We start from the raw sequence: 20,205 nt of genomic DNA on the forward strand, positions 1-20,205 counted from the left end.
CATAATTTTATATTTCTTTGTTTATAAATTTAGTTAAATTTTGAAAAATGTCATTGTTCTTTCTTTGTTTATTTTTATAACGGGGTGAATCATAACAAGTCAACAGGTGTCCTTAAAATAGGGCAAATATCTCTATACATCCAACTGTGTGCCGTACGGATAATTAGAACGTCCGTTAAATAATTCGAATTGGTATTTTTAGTCGGGGGAAAGTAGTGTTTTATTTAACATACACATTAGCAGCTAATTATTATTAAAAGTAGAGTAAACTGTACTCCACAAGATGACGTTTATTAACGAGTTCCTCCTCATTCATCCTTGAAAATATGTATTTTTATTAAATACCCCGTCCGAGTAATGGCATGGCCCTCTTGTTGCCGTGACAACAAACTGCTTAATATGCTCACTCCATGTTTGCTGGCACGATATTTAGAGCATGATATGAAGTGTCTCATTGATTTACTGTTTACGGCTGGTTTTTCGCATTACAGTATAACCATAATTTTTTTTGTATTCAGTTCTCCGTTTTTTAAATATAAACCACTATGCATTGCGTATGTTAAAAAGAATTATACTAGAGAAAATTGATATTTTGTTGATTTTTATACCACTAATGACAGGAAATATTTATGAAACTAACTGGCAGTAGAGATTAATAGGCTCAGGATATGCGGAGTTACGAGTCGCTTGGGATATCCCTTCTCCAATGGCATGACTCATATACTGTTGACTCACACACACTGCTTTGGTTTTCGTCGACTCCCATTTTTCACATTGAGTGTTTATATACGCTATATCTATACATAATAAATTTAATTCTACTTACACGTAAACTGATCTCCTAATTTGTTTTATAAGGTTACAAATCACGATTTAGTAATGAAAGTATTAGGCCTACATGTTTAATACTTATAATCAAGACTGTATCTAGACGATCGATTATATAATGGTGTATAGGTATTAAAATATATATACATTTACTCTACAATAGAAGAATGTGCCATTTCGTTTTCGTTCATTTACCGAATTGGTGACCCTTTTCTTGATTTATAAATCAATTACCGCCATTTTATTGTAGGGATTTAAACGTGACATTTGGTAGTTTTATAAATAATTTAATTTTTTTAAATTTAAATCATTTCTTTCAGATTTAATTATAATTATGTAATTAAACGAATTTGGATTCGATCNGTTCTACATTTTACATTTTTTAATTTTTCAATTCTTATATTTACAATTTCATTTAAACATTTTCAATAATTTAAAAATAAATTTTCAATCCTCTTTAGCGATACGCACGCCACCTGGTGTTTTGCGTTTATAACTTTTTTTTTTTAAATTTATAATTCAAAACAGGACGACAAGGAAGAAGACATTAGCGCTTTAATTTCAATTCCTTGTTTATTACGAGATTTTCATTGATTTTATTAATTAATTTGCCCTTAATTATATAAAATTTATAAAGTTTAAAACATTTACTTTTTAATGGTTAATTTTAACTGGAGTTTACTTAAAATACGAAGCAAAATATTGACTTACTTTCACAAATTTTAATTTAAAATCTGTTTCAGTCAGTATTTAATAAGGAAGATTCTCTCTCTCCTCTCTCTCTGTCTTTTTAACAGAGGAAATTATCAAAGAAACGCAAAAGATCTATCAAAGCGAATGTAGTATAGGAAATGAGTTCTGAAAGCAATAACGCCATCCTTTTTTCTCCTTCAGAATTACTTTGTCATCTAGGAAAGAAAGGAAAAAAATAGATTTCTCACGAAAATGATAAAGGAAACAATAATGTTTTACTTTAATAATACTGTAGTTTCGCGATTTTGATGTGATGGATGAGGACAAGCAAATTACGCATCGCTCAATCTATTTGGACATGGTCCTGCCCCGTATTGAATTTAGCGATGTTCTAGGAATATCAGACAGACTAGGATTCTCTACAGTCTTTATGCTCTGATTCTATCTAGGTTATATTTTTTTCTTTAACAGTTTAAGAAAATTGGTACTCACAAATGACGTCATTAAGTATTTAAAACCTTCCATGACATCAATAATGAGTCACATTATTTTTATTTAAAGATTTTATAGATTCAAAAATATATTTTCTTAACGTTAAATATTTGAATGTTAGAGAAAAATGCATATTTTTGTAATTCAATAAAAGTTACTTTTTTTTTTATTGTGCATAGTGGAAAATTATATTTTACTTTTTACATGAACTTGGTCCACTTTTTTATGCTTGTTTAAATTTATCTTTTGATTTAAGGGACAGATAATTTTTTTTGAAAAATTTGACTGCTTAATTTCCNAATACTTTTTTCACATATATAACTTATATATATATGTAAATAAATATATGAAGGGTTGTAAAAATGTTATCGGCTGTCTCTTTAGCTGAAATTCTATACGTTTTCGATTAGCCACGCTTTGTTCTACAAAAACAATTACACGTCTGCAGGGAAAAAAGCGCTAAAACTGATTAAAAATCTCCATCCTCTTATAACAGAGCTTAAAATACAACATTTTTGTAAGAATCAAATAGAAAAATTTAATCCTCTTTAAGGGTACTTGCAAATGTATGAATTTTTTTATGATTAATAATTAATTAACTTTATTAAATACGTAGAATGTAATATTCTATAAATTTAAAAACTATTTTTAAAGTATTTGAAATCCCTTTTTTTTTTTTTTTCCGAATGTATTGCATTTAAAATAATTGTTTTTTTAAAGAATATTTATTTTTTAAATGCTTTTTTTTTAGTTAAGAAAATCAAAATTAAATAAAGCTTGTAGAATATTAATTAATGAAAATGCTGTTAAGTAAAATTACATTTAAAAATAATCTTNAATTTTTCCATAATTTTCTATATGTTGTTATTCTATTTGAAATAAATTATTTTAATAGTTAGAAATTTAATGAAGCGTAAAACAAGTATTGCACGACATAGCGTGCGTGTCTTAATGAGTTCTACATTTTACATTTTTTAATTTTTCAATTCTTATATTTACAATTTCATTTAAACATTTTCAATAATTTAAAAATAAATTTTCAATCCTCTTTAGCGATACGCACGCCACCTGGTGTTTTGCGTTTATAACTTTTTTTTTTTAAATTTATAATTCAAAACAGGACGACAAGGAAGAAGACATTAGCGCTTTAATTTCAATTCCTTGTTTATTACGAGATTTTCATTGATTTTATTAATTAATTTGCCCTTAATTATATAAAATTTATAAAGTTTAAAACATTTACTTTTTAATGGTTAATTTTAACTGGAGTTTACTTAAAATACGAAGCAAAATATTGACTTACTTTCACAAATTTTAATTTAAAATCTGTTTCAGTCAGTATTTAATAAGGAAGATTCTCTCTCTCCTCTCTCTCTGTCTTTTTAACAGAGGAAATTATCAAAGAAACGCAAAAGATCTATCAAAGCGAATGTAGTATAGGAAATGAGTTCTGAAAGCAATAACGCCATCCTTTTTTCTCCTTCAGAATTACTTTGTCATCTAGGAAAGAAAGGAAAAAAATAGATTTCTCACGAAAATGATAAAGGAAACAATAATGTTTTACTTTAATAATACTGTAGTTTCGCGATTTTGATGTGATGGATGAGGACAAGCAAATTACGCATCGCTCAATCTATTTGGACATGGTCCTGCCCCGTATTGAATTTAGCGATGTTCTAGGAATATCAGACAGACTAGGATTCTCTACAGTCTTTATGCTCTGATTCTATCTAGGTTATATTTTTTTCTTTAACAGTTTAAGAAAATTGGTACTCACAAATGACGTCATTAAGTATTTAAAACCTTCCATGACATCAATAATGAGTCACATTATTTTTATTTAAAGATTTTATAGATTCAAAAATATATTTTCTTAACGTTAAATATTTGAATGTTAGAGAAAAATGCATATTTTTGTAATTCAATAAAAGTTACTTTTTTTTTTATTGTGCATAGTGGAAAATTATATTTTACTTTTTACATGAACTTGGTCCACTTTTTTATGCTTGTTTAAATTTATCTTTTGATTTAAGGGACAGATAATTTTTTTTGAAAAATTTGACTGCTTAATTTCCCAGTAGATTATTAAAAAAAAAAGAGTTTGCTTATTTTTAAACTGATAAATATAGTTATTTCATGAAGTCTTTACAGTGCAGTTTTGTTTTGATAAAATATATAAGCCTGTTATTTATCTTTTCTACATATATATATATATATATTATTTTCTTTAAGCCAATATTTGTCCAGTTTCTTAAAATATAAATTATTTTTTTTATGATAAAAATAGCTTTTTTGTTCAACATCCTAACTAAACTGCATTTAATTCAATATAAAATATAATTTTATAAATTGTATTTATTTTTTAATGTAAAAAATAAATATGTATGCATTTGATACATAAATCCTATTAAATTTAATTTTATGTAAAGGTGATAGCACCAAGAAATTCTCATGTCACTAATTAAAAGCAGTGTTATTGGAAAGTTTATTTGCATGTCATACAACCTAGTTTGATTACTTTACAAGTTGTTTAATTTTAATGTGCTTTATATCACGATTTACGTTTCCAGAAACTATATATTGTATACGTTAACTTGAAACTAAAAATTTTACAGTTCCTAAATTCCTGCACATTAATAATTTGGTGTTATGACTTAAACGTAAAATTCATGTTCTCTTAACAAAATTGAATGTTAAAAGTAAAATAAATGTTTATGACATCGATAACCATCATTGCAACTCAAAAATATGTGATGAAAATTTTTCATGAGGTTAACTTGGAGATTTATAACATTTTATGGTCCATTTGTTCAATGACATTTTCTTCTGATCTTTTATAATAATTGGAAAAATGCATTCATCTCATATGTATATTTTATTTTGTAATTTTAAATTGATTGTTAAGTATCTCAAGAGACTATATTTCATATTTAAAATAGAAATAACTGATTAAATATTTCTTAGAATTAAACTTTTTCTTCTGTTATCAAATTTTATATATGAATTAAAAATAAAAATCAGCCCTATAAAAAGAACATTTTAATTTGGTTTTGAATAGAGGTTGTGGTTTATTGTATAAACCAGAAAATTAACTAATTATTCTTTCTTTTTTTTTTATGAGATAAGGTGGCATTGTGTTGTTAAAGAACATGCTTTCAGTTTGTTCCAACATAATTACATCAATAAACTAGATTTGCTGGACTTTTAATCGATGAACTAGTGACAATTCATCTAATTTCCAATGTTATGCTACAGCAATCTTAGATAATAACATCTTACTTATATAATTTGAACAACTCCCTCTCTGGAAATAGTTTTTTCTAAATTGCTTTCTTTTCATTCTTTGTAATATTTAAGATAACTCGATCAATGTTACCTAAAAGAATCATTAGTGGCTAAATTGTTCATTCTACAATTTATTTATGTGATGATAATCATGTTATTATAAACATAATAAATGTTTTTTTCTATACATTAGTTTTTAAAAAATATATTTTTTGAAGTGTTTTTAAACTATTAGTAGTATATAATGAAAAAAATTATTCAGAAAAATAAGCGTTTTACTTATTCAGATACTATAAAATGAAAATTCATCATTAAAGATTTATGACGAGCAGAAGTTTTTTGTTTGTTAGGAATTTTAATCTCATAAATTTTTTAAATGAGAAGAGAAAGTATCATATATTGTATCTATTTTTTTTCTCACTGAGCTCATATGAATGTTATCATTCATAATAAATTCTCTCATATTGTATTCTTGAAGGAATCTGCAAATGATGCCTTATTGGCAACTCATAATCAATCATTTTTATGATTTTTTTTTTTATAAAGTAAAACTTTTGTTGTTATATAATAAATTATTACTATATATAAGATGTTTGATTATTAACTTCCATTATGTAAAAATGTTCACTTGTCTCTGTTGTAAACCAGTACACTAAATCTGATTTATAATAATAATATAAAGGAAGTTGGAAAATATTTTATTTAAATTAATAAAAATTACAGCTTTGGTTATAAACAATAGATAGCTTTCAATTGCATTTATTATTTTTTTTCATTGTTCATTAGCTTGATGAATCATTCTTCTTGGAAATTGCCTATATAGATGTGATAGCTTAATTAAATATTCTTATGAAATAATTATATTTACAAAAGCACAAAAACTTAAATTTATTTTTATTATTAGTTATGTTATTTCTTAACTTACTAATAATTATAAAAATGAAGATTTAAGAGAGCATATTTTTAATTACAAATTATTAATTTTTTATTAGATAAATGAATTTGGTTGATTCTTACAAACAATATAGCTAATAGGTTAAGAAGTCAATTTAATTCTATCCTCAAAGACTGAAATGACTGTTATTAATTAACATTTTAGACTAAAGCAGTTCTCTTAATTAATTATCAAAGATTCTTCAATTGTTAATTAAGAGAATCACCTTAATCCATATGTCGGCTTTTACTATGGCCTTCAATGGAATTGTCAGTTTTATTTTAATCCAAATGTCATTTAGAAATTATAAACTTTCACCTTTGGGTTAATTCATGTATATATTACTTCATTTGCTGTTAGTTTAAATAATATTAATAATTTTATCATTGAGGTGTGCATTGTATTTGAAGGAGTCTAGAACTCTATTATAGATAAAAGCCTAATTTAATATTCTGTATGAAGATTTAATTAATACTTTAAAAGAGTTTCAATGTTCAGTTGATTATATGGATATACAGAATCATAAGATAAACTCATACTTGCAGTTAATGACATTTGCTATTATTTGAATAATAAAATTTTATAAATAAAGGTTTTTATAAAATGCATCATAAATATTTATGTTATGTTTTACTTTGTCTTTCTAATTACTAGTACATAAAAGTTGATGCATGTGATAACAAAATTAAGATGACATGAAAATCAGCAACTTGCCTTTGTTATTTGTAATCATAAGAGGTGATTGGTTGGTTGATTCAATTGTTGATTATCATTGTCTTCCTAACTTTACTCTCCATATAAATTGATCTTAACATGTATTCAAAGTAATAAATTAAATTACATAAGGTGTGAATAATTTAAAGTGAACCTTAAGTCAAACTTGCATTAGTTTTTCAAATGAAAATTTTTAAATCTACTTTAATTTATTATTTTAGAGAACTATTAAATAAAAATTTGCAATTAATTATTGGAAAGTCATTTTTTTTATAGGATATCATTTCAAAGTTCTTTATGTAAGGTTCAAAGAAATAATAAATCTACAACATACAGGGTGTCCCCATAAAATTGGTTGCACTCACTTGAAATGATACAGATAAATTTAGGCAAAAAACATTCATTAGAAACTTTATTTTAACATTATTTAAACATACAGAAACTTACAGAAAATATTAATAATGATGTTCTTGTGCATCTATACATTCTTTTTGTGAGTAATAATCATGCTCAAACTGACCTTCCATAAAAATTATGTCAATAGCCTCAATGCTTTCTTTTGGATGCTTTTCTTCAGTCTCATACACTTTTCCTTTTAATAAATATTTCTTATAAATTTATATCACCAATGTTTCGTCATCTCATTTGAGCTGATTTTAAGTGCGACATGTAGTTTAATTTATTTTTATTCTTTAAATGCCAACAGATATTTACAAATCAATCATCAAAAAAATTACATGATAATAAATTATCTAAGTTATCTATCAGTTTATTAATGTAACATTATATTAATGCATCCTGTGAATATATTAGTAAGAAATTTCTATGATCTTACTGTTCCTAGATATTAACTTGTTTAAAAGTATGATTTTAAAAAATAACTCGTATTTAAGCTATTAAGATATTATACAATTGAACCTTCAATAATGGCTACTGCCCAACAATGGCTGCTTCATTTTTTTTAGGATCATTTCAGTTTGAAAGGCATTCAAAATAACCTCCAAACAACAGCATTTTTTATTTTCCTTTTAGAGATTGACTGTATTTAAAACCACTGTAAATATCTTTCATGTTTGATTAGAAATCAGTTTGCAAAAATATATCTATCCATTATCAAAAATTTGCAGTTTTATATTTCATACAGATTAAATTATTATATTATGTAGCAATAAATATAATCTCATATAATGTTAAGATATTTGTGCTCTCTATTTAATTAGAAAATATTTTATAAAATCATTAATTGATTCTTATTTTCAAATTAAAATTTAAAAAATTATTTGGTATAATATTTATTAACTGAGAATACATTTTAATAAAAATAAAAATTATTATTATAGTATTGTATTTTATAAAAGATTAATACAAAAATGATGCCTGCTAACTGTTATATTACTAAGATCACAAGACATCATTAATAATGCTGTTTATTGGAAAGAGAATGATCTGATAGATTCTTAAGGTGGCATTAGTGCAGATAACGGAGATTTGATCAGTCACAATATATTTCACATTGATGCGATAGGATGTGAAGGATGGAATAGAATCCATTCTGTTTTTTTTTTTTTTTTTTATTACAATGCTTTTTTAAGAGAGTCTTTTATTCGGATGGCTTTACTTGTCAGAAAAAATTAGATTTGCTCTTTTCAGCAATTTTAGGCAATAGTTTATGAAGCACAACATATAGTAAAATATAAAAGTTTATTCTGATTTGTAATGAAAATCTGTTTTGAAGATAGAGATAATTCAATTCAAGTTTTAAGGAGATAAAAATTTTAATTCTTTCAGTTTCTTCCTTAATATTCAATATATTGCACATATATTAATATGTACTAATTAAACTCAAAGTTTAATGAGTTATGACTTTGTAAACAATATAAAAAAAGAGATTAATGTATCTGTTTTCTTATTTAATTACTCTTAAAAAATTATTCTTTTATGTTATACAAAAATATGTATCATCATAGTCAAAATGTTTTTTTAATCTGTTCATCTGTTTATATTGTTAAGTAGCACCAGAAATGCTACTTAAAAATATAGACAGATTAAAAAAATAAATTATTGTTTTTCTCTGTGATCAATCAAATTTCATTTTTTTCCTATCCAAAAGAAATGAAAGATCATTGATTTGGTTAAAAACTATAATGAAACTAAAAAAAAGAAGAGGTATTTTAAGCTTTCAAACTTCTAAATTTGTTTTTTTTTTTTTTTTAATTTCTGAAATACATAATTAATATTTGGTTTTCGTAGTAAAATTTTTCTTTACAGAAAAATAAAAATCTAATCATTATTATTCTTTAGAAATTCTTGAAAGGTCAGAAAATGATAGTAATGAAAAGTAGTGTGGCTATATTTAATTTTGCTGAATTGAGATATAAACTTTTAATTTAATAGCTCAAAAAAAAAAAAAACTTTATAAATTAAATGCATTACATTACTTCAAATTAAATTAAATCCTTAATGTAGAATCAAAAAGTTTTACAACTTAAAATCACTTTGTTGTAAATTGATAAAAGACAATACAAAAATTAAACAAATAATTATTTTATCATTTAGTATTTTTTTTTTTTTAGTTTTCAAAGAAAACAGCAATGTTTTTTTATTGCATACAAATGAAATTTGTACTTTTTAAATTTAATAACATGTTCATTTTTATTTTGCCATTTTATAATAATAACAGAAGTGTAAAAACTTATTATTTACTGTTATTTTAGAATGTACAGTATTTGTATTGAAATTTAGGTATATAATTTATATGAAATAATTAAGAACAAGTACAGAACATTAATTTTATTTTAATACTAATACATATAATTATATTTTATGAAAGAGGCTTAAACTTTTATTGTAAGAGATTAGAAATAATAATAATAATAACTATTGCATATTGTCAGAAAATTTTTCCAAATTGTTTAAAAGTTTTGTATTAGTCTCTCAGACTTGAATCGCTGGAACATCTGTGAGATTTGATTCCAGGCACAAACTGAGAATGATGCACAGTAAAAAATAATCATAACATACTGTATATGTATTAAAAATATAATGTATATATTTAATTTTATGTTTATATATATTCATATGTGTATATATATTTATTCTTATATGTTGTTGTTATACAGTGGTGCACTCAAGATTTAGGCCTAATCTTAAGAGTGCAAAGTTGAACAGATAAAAATATTTTTAATGTGAATTCAATAAAATTTCCACCTATGTGACTGCTAATTCATAAGTAATATAAAAATAGAGCATATGGCACAATGTAAATAAAAAAATGAATTTTAATTAGGAAAATATTTTTGGAAAATTTACTGTTTCTTATCCTTTTACTTTGGGAGATTCCAGAGCCCCTTGGCACCACTGATGTTATATGCTATTTTAAAATCATTTATTTACTAATGTTATTTATTTACTTTCATAAATGTTCAATTGTTAACACTCCCAGACAGAAGAGACTGAAGAGAGTTGAACAGACTGAAGAGGGGCAAAAGCCCAAAATGTGTTTCTGTATGAATTAAAAGTAGATGATGGAATTATTTGCCAAGTGTCGATAAATGCACCAAGTCGTGGCATAGAATTAGAAGAAACTCCCAAAATGATTTTAAATTTTAAATAGTTTTAAAACTTATATGTAAACTGAGGATAGCTTATATATAAAAAATCCTTTATTTAACTTTAATTAATGTCTGCATCAAGCAGTTTAATTTTAATCCCATTGTTTAAAATTTGGCATTATTATTGAAATACTTTCATATGATATACTTATTAGTCATTTAAAAAAGGCATATATCCCATCCAAAGCAATGTTCATTTATTTGCAATTTTGACAAATCTTACTAGATCAATAGTTCAATTGGTTAGTAGATTAATTTTGTTTATATACTACAACAATTATTATATAGACAAATTTCATGGTTAGTATTTCAGATGATCATTCTTGATTCTGTTCTTTTTTCTAATCTGCTTCTGTCAAAATAGAGTTTGTTTTAAGGCTGATAGATCATTTTTATAAATACACTGATGGACATAGCAAATGTTACAACAACAAACATTTAAAAACTGTTTCAGAAAATACAAATATCATATTGTTCAGATCCAAACTTTTATCAGTTCCAAATATTATTGTTTTAATATTGCATTTGTGTTGAAAACAATAAAACTGACTCTCCTTTAAAAAAGTAATTTTCCTTGTATGGTAGATCTGTGAGGAAGAAAGTATCCAATTATCACAGAACTACAGAAACTCCGGATCCAAAGCTAATACAACAAATATATTGCATTTTTAGTTTAATTTTACTTAATTTAAATTAAAAGTAAAGCTATGATAAGCTAAGTTTTAGAAATTATGAATTTGCTAATAATCGTAGCAATTCTGGAGTTTTTAACTTAAAAAATTATCTTATTAACATATTTCAACACTTAAAAACTTCAGACATAAAAGATAAATATTTTTATTAGTGATGTAACAAATATTCAGTTACTATTCGGTATTCAGCCTATTTTTCACTATTCAGCCAAATACCGAATATTTAATCACTATTCGGCCGAATACCGAATACCTAAAAACATGAGTAAGAAATAACAAAAACACAGTAAATTAATCATTTTGGTATTTAGATTTAATGTTATCGGGTTAGTGTTGTTTGTTTATATTTATTTATAACTTATAACATGCACAAAATAAAAATACATACCTATTCATTAAAAAATTGTCGCACATCTGAGGGTCTGACCCTGCCTATCCTTTTTAAGTGCTCGTCTTTGCTCTTCCTTTTCTCTTTCCTCTATCAGTCTAGTCCACATATGCTTATGCATACATCATAATATGCCCTTACAATACTTTCGATTTGTCAGTTTTCCGTCATAGATTTCCCATTTTACAATTACGTGACTTATAGCCTGGTGATAACGGTGAAAAGAGACAGATAGGACGTCGGTATAAGTCACAGTTATGATTTCACAGATTCCAGACAGCTTGGTAACCCAAACGGTCCCAGGCTTTCGTCCGTGCACGCTAAGTGACTTTCATTACAAGCATTTAGCTTTCCGAAGTCTATGACAACAATTGTTTGGCATTGATGGTCGCGAATTTTGCACCAACTTTCATTACAAGCATTTAGCTTTCCGAAGTCTATGACAACAATTGTTTGGCATTGATGGTCGCGAATTTTGCACCAATAAGCTGCCTTGACTTGTTCAATTATATTATCAACTCAATTTCATATTTATTTTCACATTTTCGCGGTCATTCTCTGTTCTTTTTCCGTTATTTACACGTGTAGGTCATTTCATTGTTACCAACATTTGATATCATCATTTATCACATACTGCCATGACGCTCTTGTCTGTCCGCTACAACTGTCAAGAATTAACGCGATTGGCGAAGTGGTAGCGGCCAATAGAGAGCAGGGTCCTTGCCATAATGCAGTTTGCACGCCAATTTTCATATGTGCGTTAATCAAGCCGAATAGTTTGGCCAAATATTCGGCTACACTCCTTGCCTAATATACTATTCATTATAATACTAATTTTTATATTTGATTAATTATAAATACATTTTTAGTATTTAAATATATCCTAAAATAGCATACAATTTATTATAATTTTCATTCATGATTATACTATTGAAAATTTCGAAATTCTTAACATAGATATATATCTTAATAAGATACATTGAAATCAGATCTGATGAAGAGATTAGAACATGCATTTAAAAGAATTTTAATTATATGATTTTTTTTGTCAGTTTTCATATTAACTTCTTTAAAGTTATATTGATAAATCATATTTTTGCTATAAATCAGAATTCTCACAAATAATAAAGGAATATTAAACTTGAAAGTATTGATTTTTTTGATATTTTAATATAAGTAAAATATCAAAAATGGTATTGCTACTTATCAAGTTCAATATAGAAATGCATTTACAATTTATACTACTTTTCAAAGAAGAATCCAAAGTTTTATAACAAAATTTAATTTATTGTGTATAAAACTTTGTTTTGAAGAGTGTTGTTCTCACTTACTAGATTACTTGGGGTTATTGGTAATGGATGATGGTCGCAACTAAAATACATAAATTCAAACAATTTTTTTTTAATAATAGATTATAAGAAAAGTGACTGTTATGTTTGATTTCCTATCATTATATGAATTTGCATGCATCTAAATTTGCAGTCTGAAAATATAAGTGTTATATGTTACTCTTGATAACTTTTCATAATAACTTAAAATGAAAACATCAAGAATTAAAAATTCTTTATTTTTGACTAATATTAATAAATAATTTTATTTAAATAAATTTTTCTTCTGTTTAAGGGATATCTTTTAAAATTCATACACTAGAGGTAAATTAAATTAAAATTGCAAAGTTTTTTCCAACTATTATAAAAAAATTTCTGTGTATACATCAATATCTAAAAATAGAATCATTATAAGATACTTTTCAAAAAGTTTATGTTGGTTGAAGTTTTTTCATGTCATTACAGGTTAGATCAATAAAAATAAAAATCATATTTTATTTATAATTTGATTGTTAAATTTAAAAAGTTTGGAGTTATTAATACAACAATATTTTAAATTATCTTCTACTATTAAATGAATATTACTTAAATATTTTTAGTTTTGAAAAACAAATTTATTTGCTTTTATAAAATACAGTTTAAATTTACTTTTTAAAATACCAAAGTTCCATTCAAGTTTATTATAAGATACAGAAAAATATCCATTTGACCATCAAGTATTTTTGGTTTCTATGTCTTATAGAAATGGGTCACTAGCTTTTTGTATTTTTATATGGATTATCAATAATTTTCTGTTGTTAAAGTATATTAATAGTAAAATGAAAGGCTAATGATGTGTATATTAATATTCAATACACACAGTGTAGAATAAATCAGTTTGTTTTTACATAAATATTTTTCTGCTTATTTTATAATCCATAAAATTCATATTGGTTTGCATATTTACTTTTTAAAAATAGTACAAAATATACTTGAATTTTCTGTTTTTCTCTTTCATATTTAAATTTATTTTGGTATGAAAGATATATCTGTACATTATCCAAAACTTGGTACCATTTTAAACATACTTATTCTTTGTTTGTTAAGAAACCAAGCTTTAAAATGTTTTAATTGGAAGCATTTTTGGCTCATTCAAATCAACCTCAGCCACAAAGCCATTACAAATTTCAATCCAAAGGAGTCAGTGTCTTCACTTGAGATGAATCTTCCTCTAACATAGAGGGGCTGAGATCATGTTTTTTCTGTTTTGTTTTCTGATTTTGTTCTGAAGATGAAAAACATCATGAATGAATGTTAGGAAGTGAAAAAGAGTGACATTTTAATAAAATTTATTGATAATATTGAATTAAAACTTATATTTGTTACTGGCCAAACCCGACTTCAGGCCAAACTAGTTTATCCTACGCATGTCAGGATATACTAGTTTAGCCTAGGACAATCTAGTTTGGCCTAAATACTTTAGGCTTAACTAGTTTGTCCTAGGCCAAACTGATTTAGAATTACTATTTAAGTCAGACCTGGTTAACACAAATTGTTTCACGGGCCACTTTGATCACGTGTAACATTACAATGTGCCACAATTTAGGTAAACATGCTTTTTAAAAAGTAAAACAAATACAAAATGAATAAGATTTCATTTTGTATTTGTTTTACTTTTTCTGTACTCGCACTTGCACATTATAACAATGACACATGCAAATTTTCATTTATTTAATTACACAAACGGAATACACAAAACAGAAAACGAAAGTTTTAATATATATATAATATTGCTTAGCGGGCCACACAATTTAATGTGACAAGCCACATGCGGCCCATGGGCCGCGGGTTGGCCAGGCCTGATTTAAGTATATTAATGGTTAAAATAAAATTAAAAGGCAATCAATTAGATGAACAATATTTATTCAAACATAGTCTACTTAATTATAAAAAATGGTATTGATTAGAAGTGACACAACACTTGTACAAAACTATAAAATAAAAATAAGCTAATCAGTACTTATCAGTTTGTATTTTTTCATTAAGCCATGCACTTTTAAAGGTAATCAACTTTCGAAAATATTTCCAAAAATTCAAACAAAATAATAAAAATAACTTTTAAAGTCAAACTAAAATTAAAAATGAACTTGTTTGTGTTTCTTAGTGTAACATGTAAAAGTAAATAAAAGATTAAATATTTTATAAGTTAGATTAAAGTGTACCTAGGTAACCCCAATGGCGTCACTTTGGACTGTTCGTGCTCCTGGCGGACTCCTCCTGGAGGGGAGCCGCCGGCAGGCTGTCCGTTGTTTAATGTCACTAGATATTGATTCATGGTAGTTGTTGAACAAAAAAAAAAAGGAAACATCTACTAAAAATGTAGTTAACCTAACCAAACCAAACCAAAGCACTGCCATTGGGATTACTAGGTACACTTTAACTACTGGGTGTACTGTGGTGGCATTTCGAATTACACAAAATCATTTTTTTTTACACTGGCACCTATTTGTAGTACATAAATCAGTTCAGCCTAGGTCAAACTAGTTAAGCCTAAAGTATTTAGGCCAAACTAGATTATCCTAGGCTAAACTAGTATATCCTGACATGCGTAGGATAAACTAGTTTGGCCGGTAACATATTCACTTGGTAACTTAAGTGCACATATATACATATATATATATATAATATCTAAAAGACTACTCTATAAACAGGTATATTGTAGGTGATTGTCAAGTTATGTGGAAATATCTGTTATCAAGCAGTTGTTGCTAGTGATCCCTTTAGAATATATTTTTATTTAAAACTACTTTTAAGAATATTTTACAAAGAATTGATACACAAAATATCAATTATTCCATGGAAATCAGAGAATTCCTTTGTCACAAAACATTTTGAAAGCTTCAGATTTGTCATCACCTTCCAGTTATGCTGCATAATAAAAGAAATCCTACAAAGAAACTGTAACATTGGCAACATTTTTAGTTGTAAAAATTCTCTTTCTTAAACAGCATGTTACATATATATCAAAATAACCTGAAAATAAATCATATAAAATAGTTCAAACTTTCCAATAGTTAAATATTTTCCAATATTTTTCTTTGTCAAAAATATTTTTATTATGATTGGTCACTTATTATAGAAAATGAGAGAAGTCTAATATATATCATAAAGAATCTCTAACATTCATTTTTTCATGTAGCACAATATTTTAAAAAGCATAATAATTTATTCATATACCAATAATAATGATTTGAGCAAGATATTTTCTCAATATGATTCAAGTTGTAAAATTTGTGTAATGGAGATATACTGTATCTCTTATTATTATTGCCATATTATTATATTTAATTTGATATGATTTGTTTTAAAAGAAAATTCAGAAATAATGATATGATAAAATAATTTGGCTCAGCAATGAAAAATATATATAAAATAATTTTTTCAAGTTTGGAACTTCTTTGCTAATATATAATTGTTAAAATGTTTGTATTGTCATATACAGGAAAAAATTAAGTAAAATATAGAAAACATTTAGATAAATATAAATTTAATAATTATTCAAGTTTGGTTATTATTTTAAAAATATAAGAATTAATCTTAATCTTAAAATTCATTTAAATTGATGATATTCAAGGGCATACATTCTTAGAATTTATTGTATTTTTAAAGTTTTTTATGATATTTCTTGTATTTCAAACAGCCATTTACTATATATAATGTCAATAAACTTTTAGTACTTGTGTCTCATTGAGGAAGGTCAAATAAGGAAATTTTAGCATTTTATACTTATTTTTTGTTACTGAATGAACATCTGTTCTACATCAGTATATTTGGACCACCCTGTATTTATTATAACAAACTTCTATTGGATTTTATCTATTAAATTGTTTATAACTTTTCTGAATTTTCTAGTGTTTCTTTTTACAATGAAATATAACTCCATGCATCACTTAAATTACAGGTAACCCCCGTATAACACGGCACTTCTATAGCATGGATTCACTCTAACACGGTTCGAAAATTGGTACCATCCCCCGTATAACACGGTACTTTTATAGCACGGATTCACTCTAACACGGTTCGAGAATTGGTACCATCCCCCGTATAACACGGTACTTTTATAGCACGGATTTACTCTGACAAGGTTCGAGAATTGGGTAAAATCCTCGTACAACAGGAAATGTAATAAATTTTTACATACTTAAGTAATAATAGTTCACGAAAATTATTATTTTCGTGAACTATTAGTACTTAAGTATGTAAATTTTCTCTTCTCGCCTTCTGTCGATACACGTGGTCCTTCTCGAAACTTGTTTCAATGTTGCCAGATCGCGACGCTTCTGCTTCTGATGTTGCCGAATGTTTTTCCCTTATTCTATACTTGCTTTATTCTTCATAAGTACTTAGCACCATATAAGAAAATTTATAAAGACCTTTTAACTAGAAGCAAGCAATCTAAAATTACATACATTTTGCAAAAGGTAAAGCATGGATCTGAAGATAATGCAGAAAAATGTTCAGAGGATAAGGATAACTTGCCAAAAAGAAAACGCTCTCGGTTAATTAATAGTGTTTTTAGTGATGACGAAGAAAACATTGTTTAATTTATATTAATATGTATCACTTAAAAAATTTTAATGAAGATATTTATCTTAATTATGAAAATATACTAGCATGTTTTTTAATTTTTGGAACCTAACCCTCCTTTTCGTATTAGTTCTTTGTTTTGTATAACATGGATTCGCATAACACGGCAATTTTTTGGAACGTAACTACCGTGTTATACGGGGGTTACCTGTATTTAATAATTTTAATGGATAACCCCCAAAAAATACCTTTTTTTTTTTTGACCTATCTGAATTTGGTCTGGCTTTCTCAGAGTAGTAAGCTGCCATCTTAACCATCTGGCCATCTATTATGGTATTAAGCTCTAATAAATTCTTCAGTTATTTATTTTATATTATTACTAAATATTTCATATGAATAAAAATTTATTCAGTTATTTCTGACTGACTATTTTTTCTATACATAATGATCTATATAGTTTTTATTCATCTTAGTTATTAATTAAATACAGTATATACAATTGAGTCTGCTTAGAGCACCCTTGGGATCACTGCATTACATTCCTTTATTCAGACTGCTTTCTTATTTGAAGTAACAAGATCACCCAGGGAATTGTTAATGATATTTGACTTCATTTTTTTCATGTCTTAGGAACACTTTGTAACTTATAACACTCTTGGAAACATTAAAATTCATTATCACATAATTTTACTGTACTTACTGTACATATTGTTTTCTATTCATATCATTATATGAATTCAGAAATATTCAAAGTGGAACTAGCTTAAAAATTTAAAATATTTGAATAATTAATAAGGGTCTTTTTATTAACATGTGCATGACGATTTTATTGCAGACAGTCCGATAAGCCATATTTGTCATTATAAACATTTTTAAAAACATCTTGAAATTTGAACAAATAAATTAACAGTTTTTTTTGTTGTTTAATTGATATTTTTATTTATATTGTAATTTTATTTCAGTTTTGAATTTTTGTATCAACAGGGTACTTCAGCCATGAAGACTTTGCTTGTATTTCTGTGAATAAAAAAATTTTTTGTGTCAATGAGAAGGACTTAATCCCTTGTATTTCCTTTGAATGATATTCATTAAATTTGATCATTTTTCAAAATTGAAAAATTCATTTAAATTGATATTCAAGGGCATACCCTTGAATATCAATTTTATTATTCTATCAAATAATCAGTAAACACACTATATATATATATATACAGTATATACTAGTATACTAGTCACATTACTTCACTTTTTTCCAGAAAAACATTAGGGGACTTAGCTGAAAAGATGTGAATATCCTTGCTCCAGAATTGCTGAACGGCCCTCTAATGGGATGTAATGTACAGTGTAAAAACAAATAAGTACATACTGCATTGAAGCAAGGTTACATGATCTCCAAAATCTGGACACTAATCACTTCTTGTCCTCTTGAGATGAGGTTATATATATCAGATGTGGCCAACAAGTCGATTGCGAAGCCAATTTTGGTCGATCACTCGTGAAGTCTTGACTTAATATTTATATTATGAGGCTCTGGACAGGTCCGAACACTCACTAAAATTCGCATTAAAATAATTGTTTTGAAGAAAATAATATATTAGTTAGAAATAGATTTTTATGATATGAAAACGCGACACTAACTTTAAAATAATAGAAGAATGTAAGTCCGTCGACCATTTCCGGTTGGAGATCGAATTAAACTTCGATTTTGACCTCTCCCACGCCCCCGAAAGGTTTCGAATTGTCATCAGGTGACGAGGAGAGACCAATCGGTAAGGGGAATCTGAGAGAAAACAGATAAAACCCCGGAATTTCGAGGACGCGACGGCTTCTTCTCCCGAAAGTTCCAAGTGACGGACCTGTTGTTGTGTGTGTGTCTCGCACTCATCTTCGTCTCCATCTCCCGACCTCGGATCGACATCTTTCCATCAACGGAAGTCGACTGCATCGTCCCGGAGTCATCGAGACGTAATGGAATGGTTCATTCACAAACAAGGGACACTCCTTCAGAATGAGACTATCTTGGAAAGGAGAGGAAGACCCAGAGACCGCAACCGCCGCAGAACTTCAAAAGATCGCGGAAATCTTGTAAGCTTCTTTCGTGTTTAATAAACGGTTGTGTTGTTTGTAAACGAAGCATCTATCTCTGACTCATCTGCTTCCATATGTCGTTGATTGTTACCGCTCGGCAATCCAAACGGCAAGGGAGACGATGACGATATATATCACATATTATCGATCGAATGAGTTTTTTTTCTCCCCCCTCGGCCCTCACAGTATTATACTTGTAACTGAATGCAAACGCAACTGTAGTGATATCGGATCTCCGCGTCCTCCCCTCGCCACTTAGACCATGCCTACGACAAAAAGTCAATCACGACACTTTTTTAAGATAAAAAGTAGATCTTATGTACACAACAGTTGGTTACCCCTGATATATATGATCTGCAGTTTGTTCATATATATTTTATGATGTCTTTTTTAATATGTAATTGCTTTACATATGTGTGTTCAGTTAAACCAGTGTGTGTACATTATGATTCTATGAGAAATATTTTGGTTGTATGTTTATTATAAAACTGACCAATGGAATGCTTTAACAAATATCCACAAATATTAGTGCAAGGAGCTCTGTTGCTATGTGTCCTGGATGTTTACATACCATAAGATTAAAGAT

The 20,205-nt window shown here is 26.8% G+C and overlaps 1 protein-coding gene across 1 annotated transcript in view; it reads left to right on the forward strand.

Annotated features, from left to right (window-relative positions):
* The window catches only part of LOC111626882 (kinesin-like protein KIF13A), a 152,821-nt gene that overhangs the window by 20,630 nt on the left and 111,986 nt on the right, over nt 1–20,205 (forward strand). The window lies entirely within an intron of this gene.

Source organism: Centruroides sculpturatus, unplaced genomic scaffold (assembly GCF_000671375.1).
Source record: "Centruroides sculpturatus isolate CEXI.00-Female unplaced genomic scaffold, Cexi_2.0 scaffold433, whole genome shotgun sequence".
NCBI classification, from domain to species: domain Eukaryota; kingdom Metazoa; phylum Arthropoda; class Arachnida; order Scorpiones; family Buthidae; genus Centruroides; species Centruroides sculpturatus.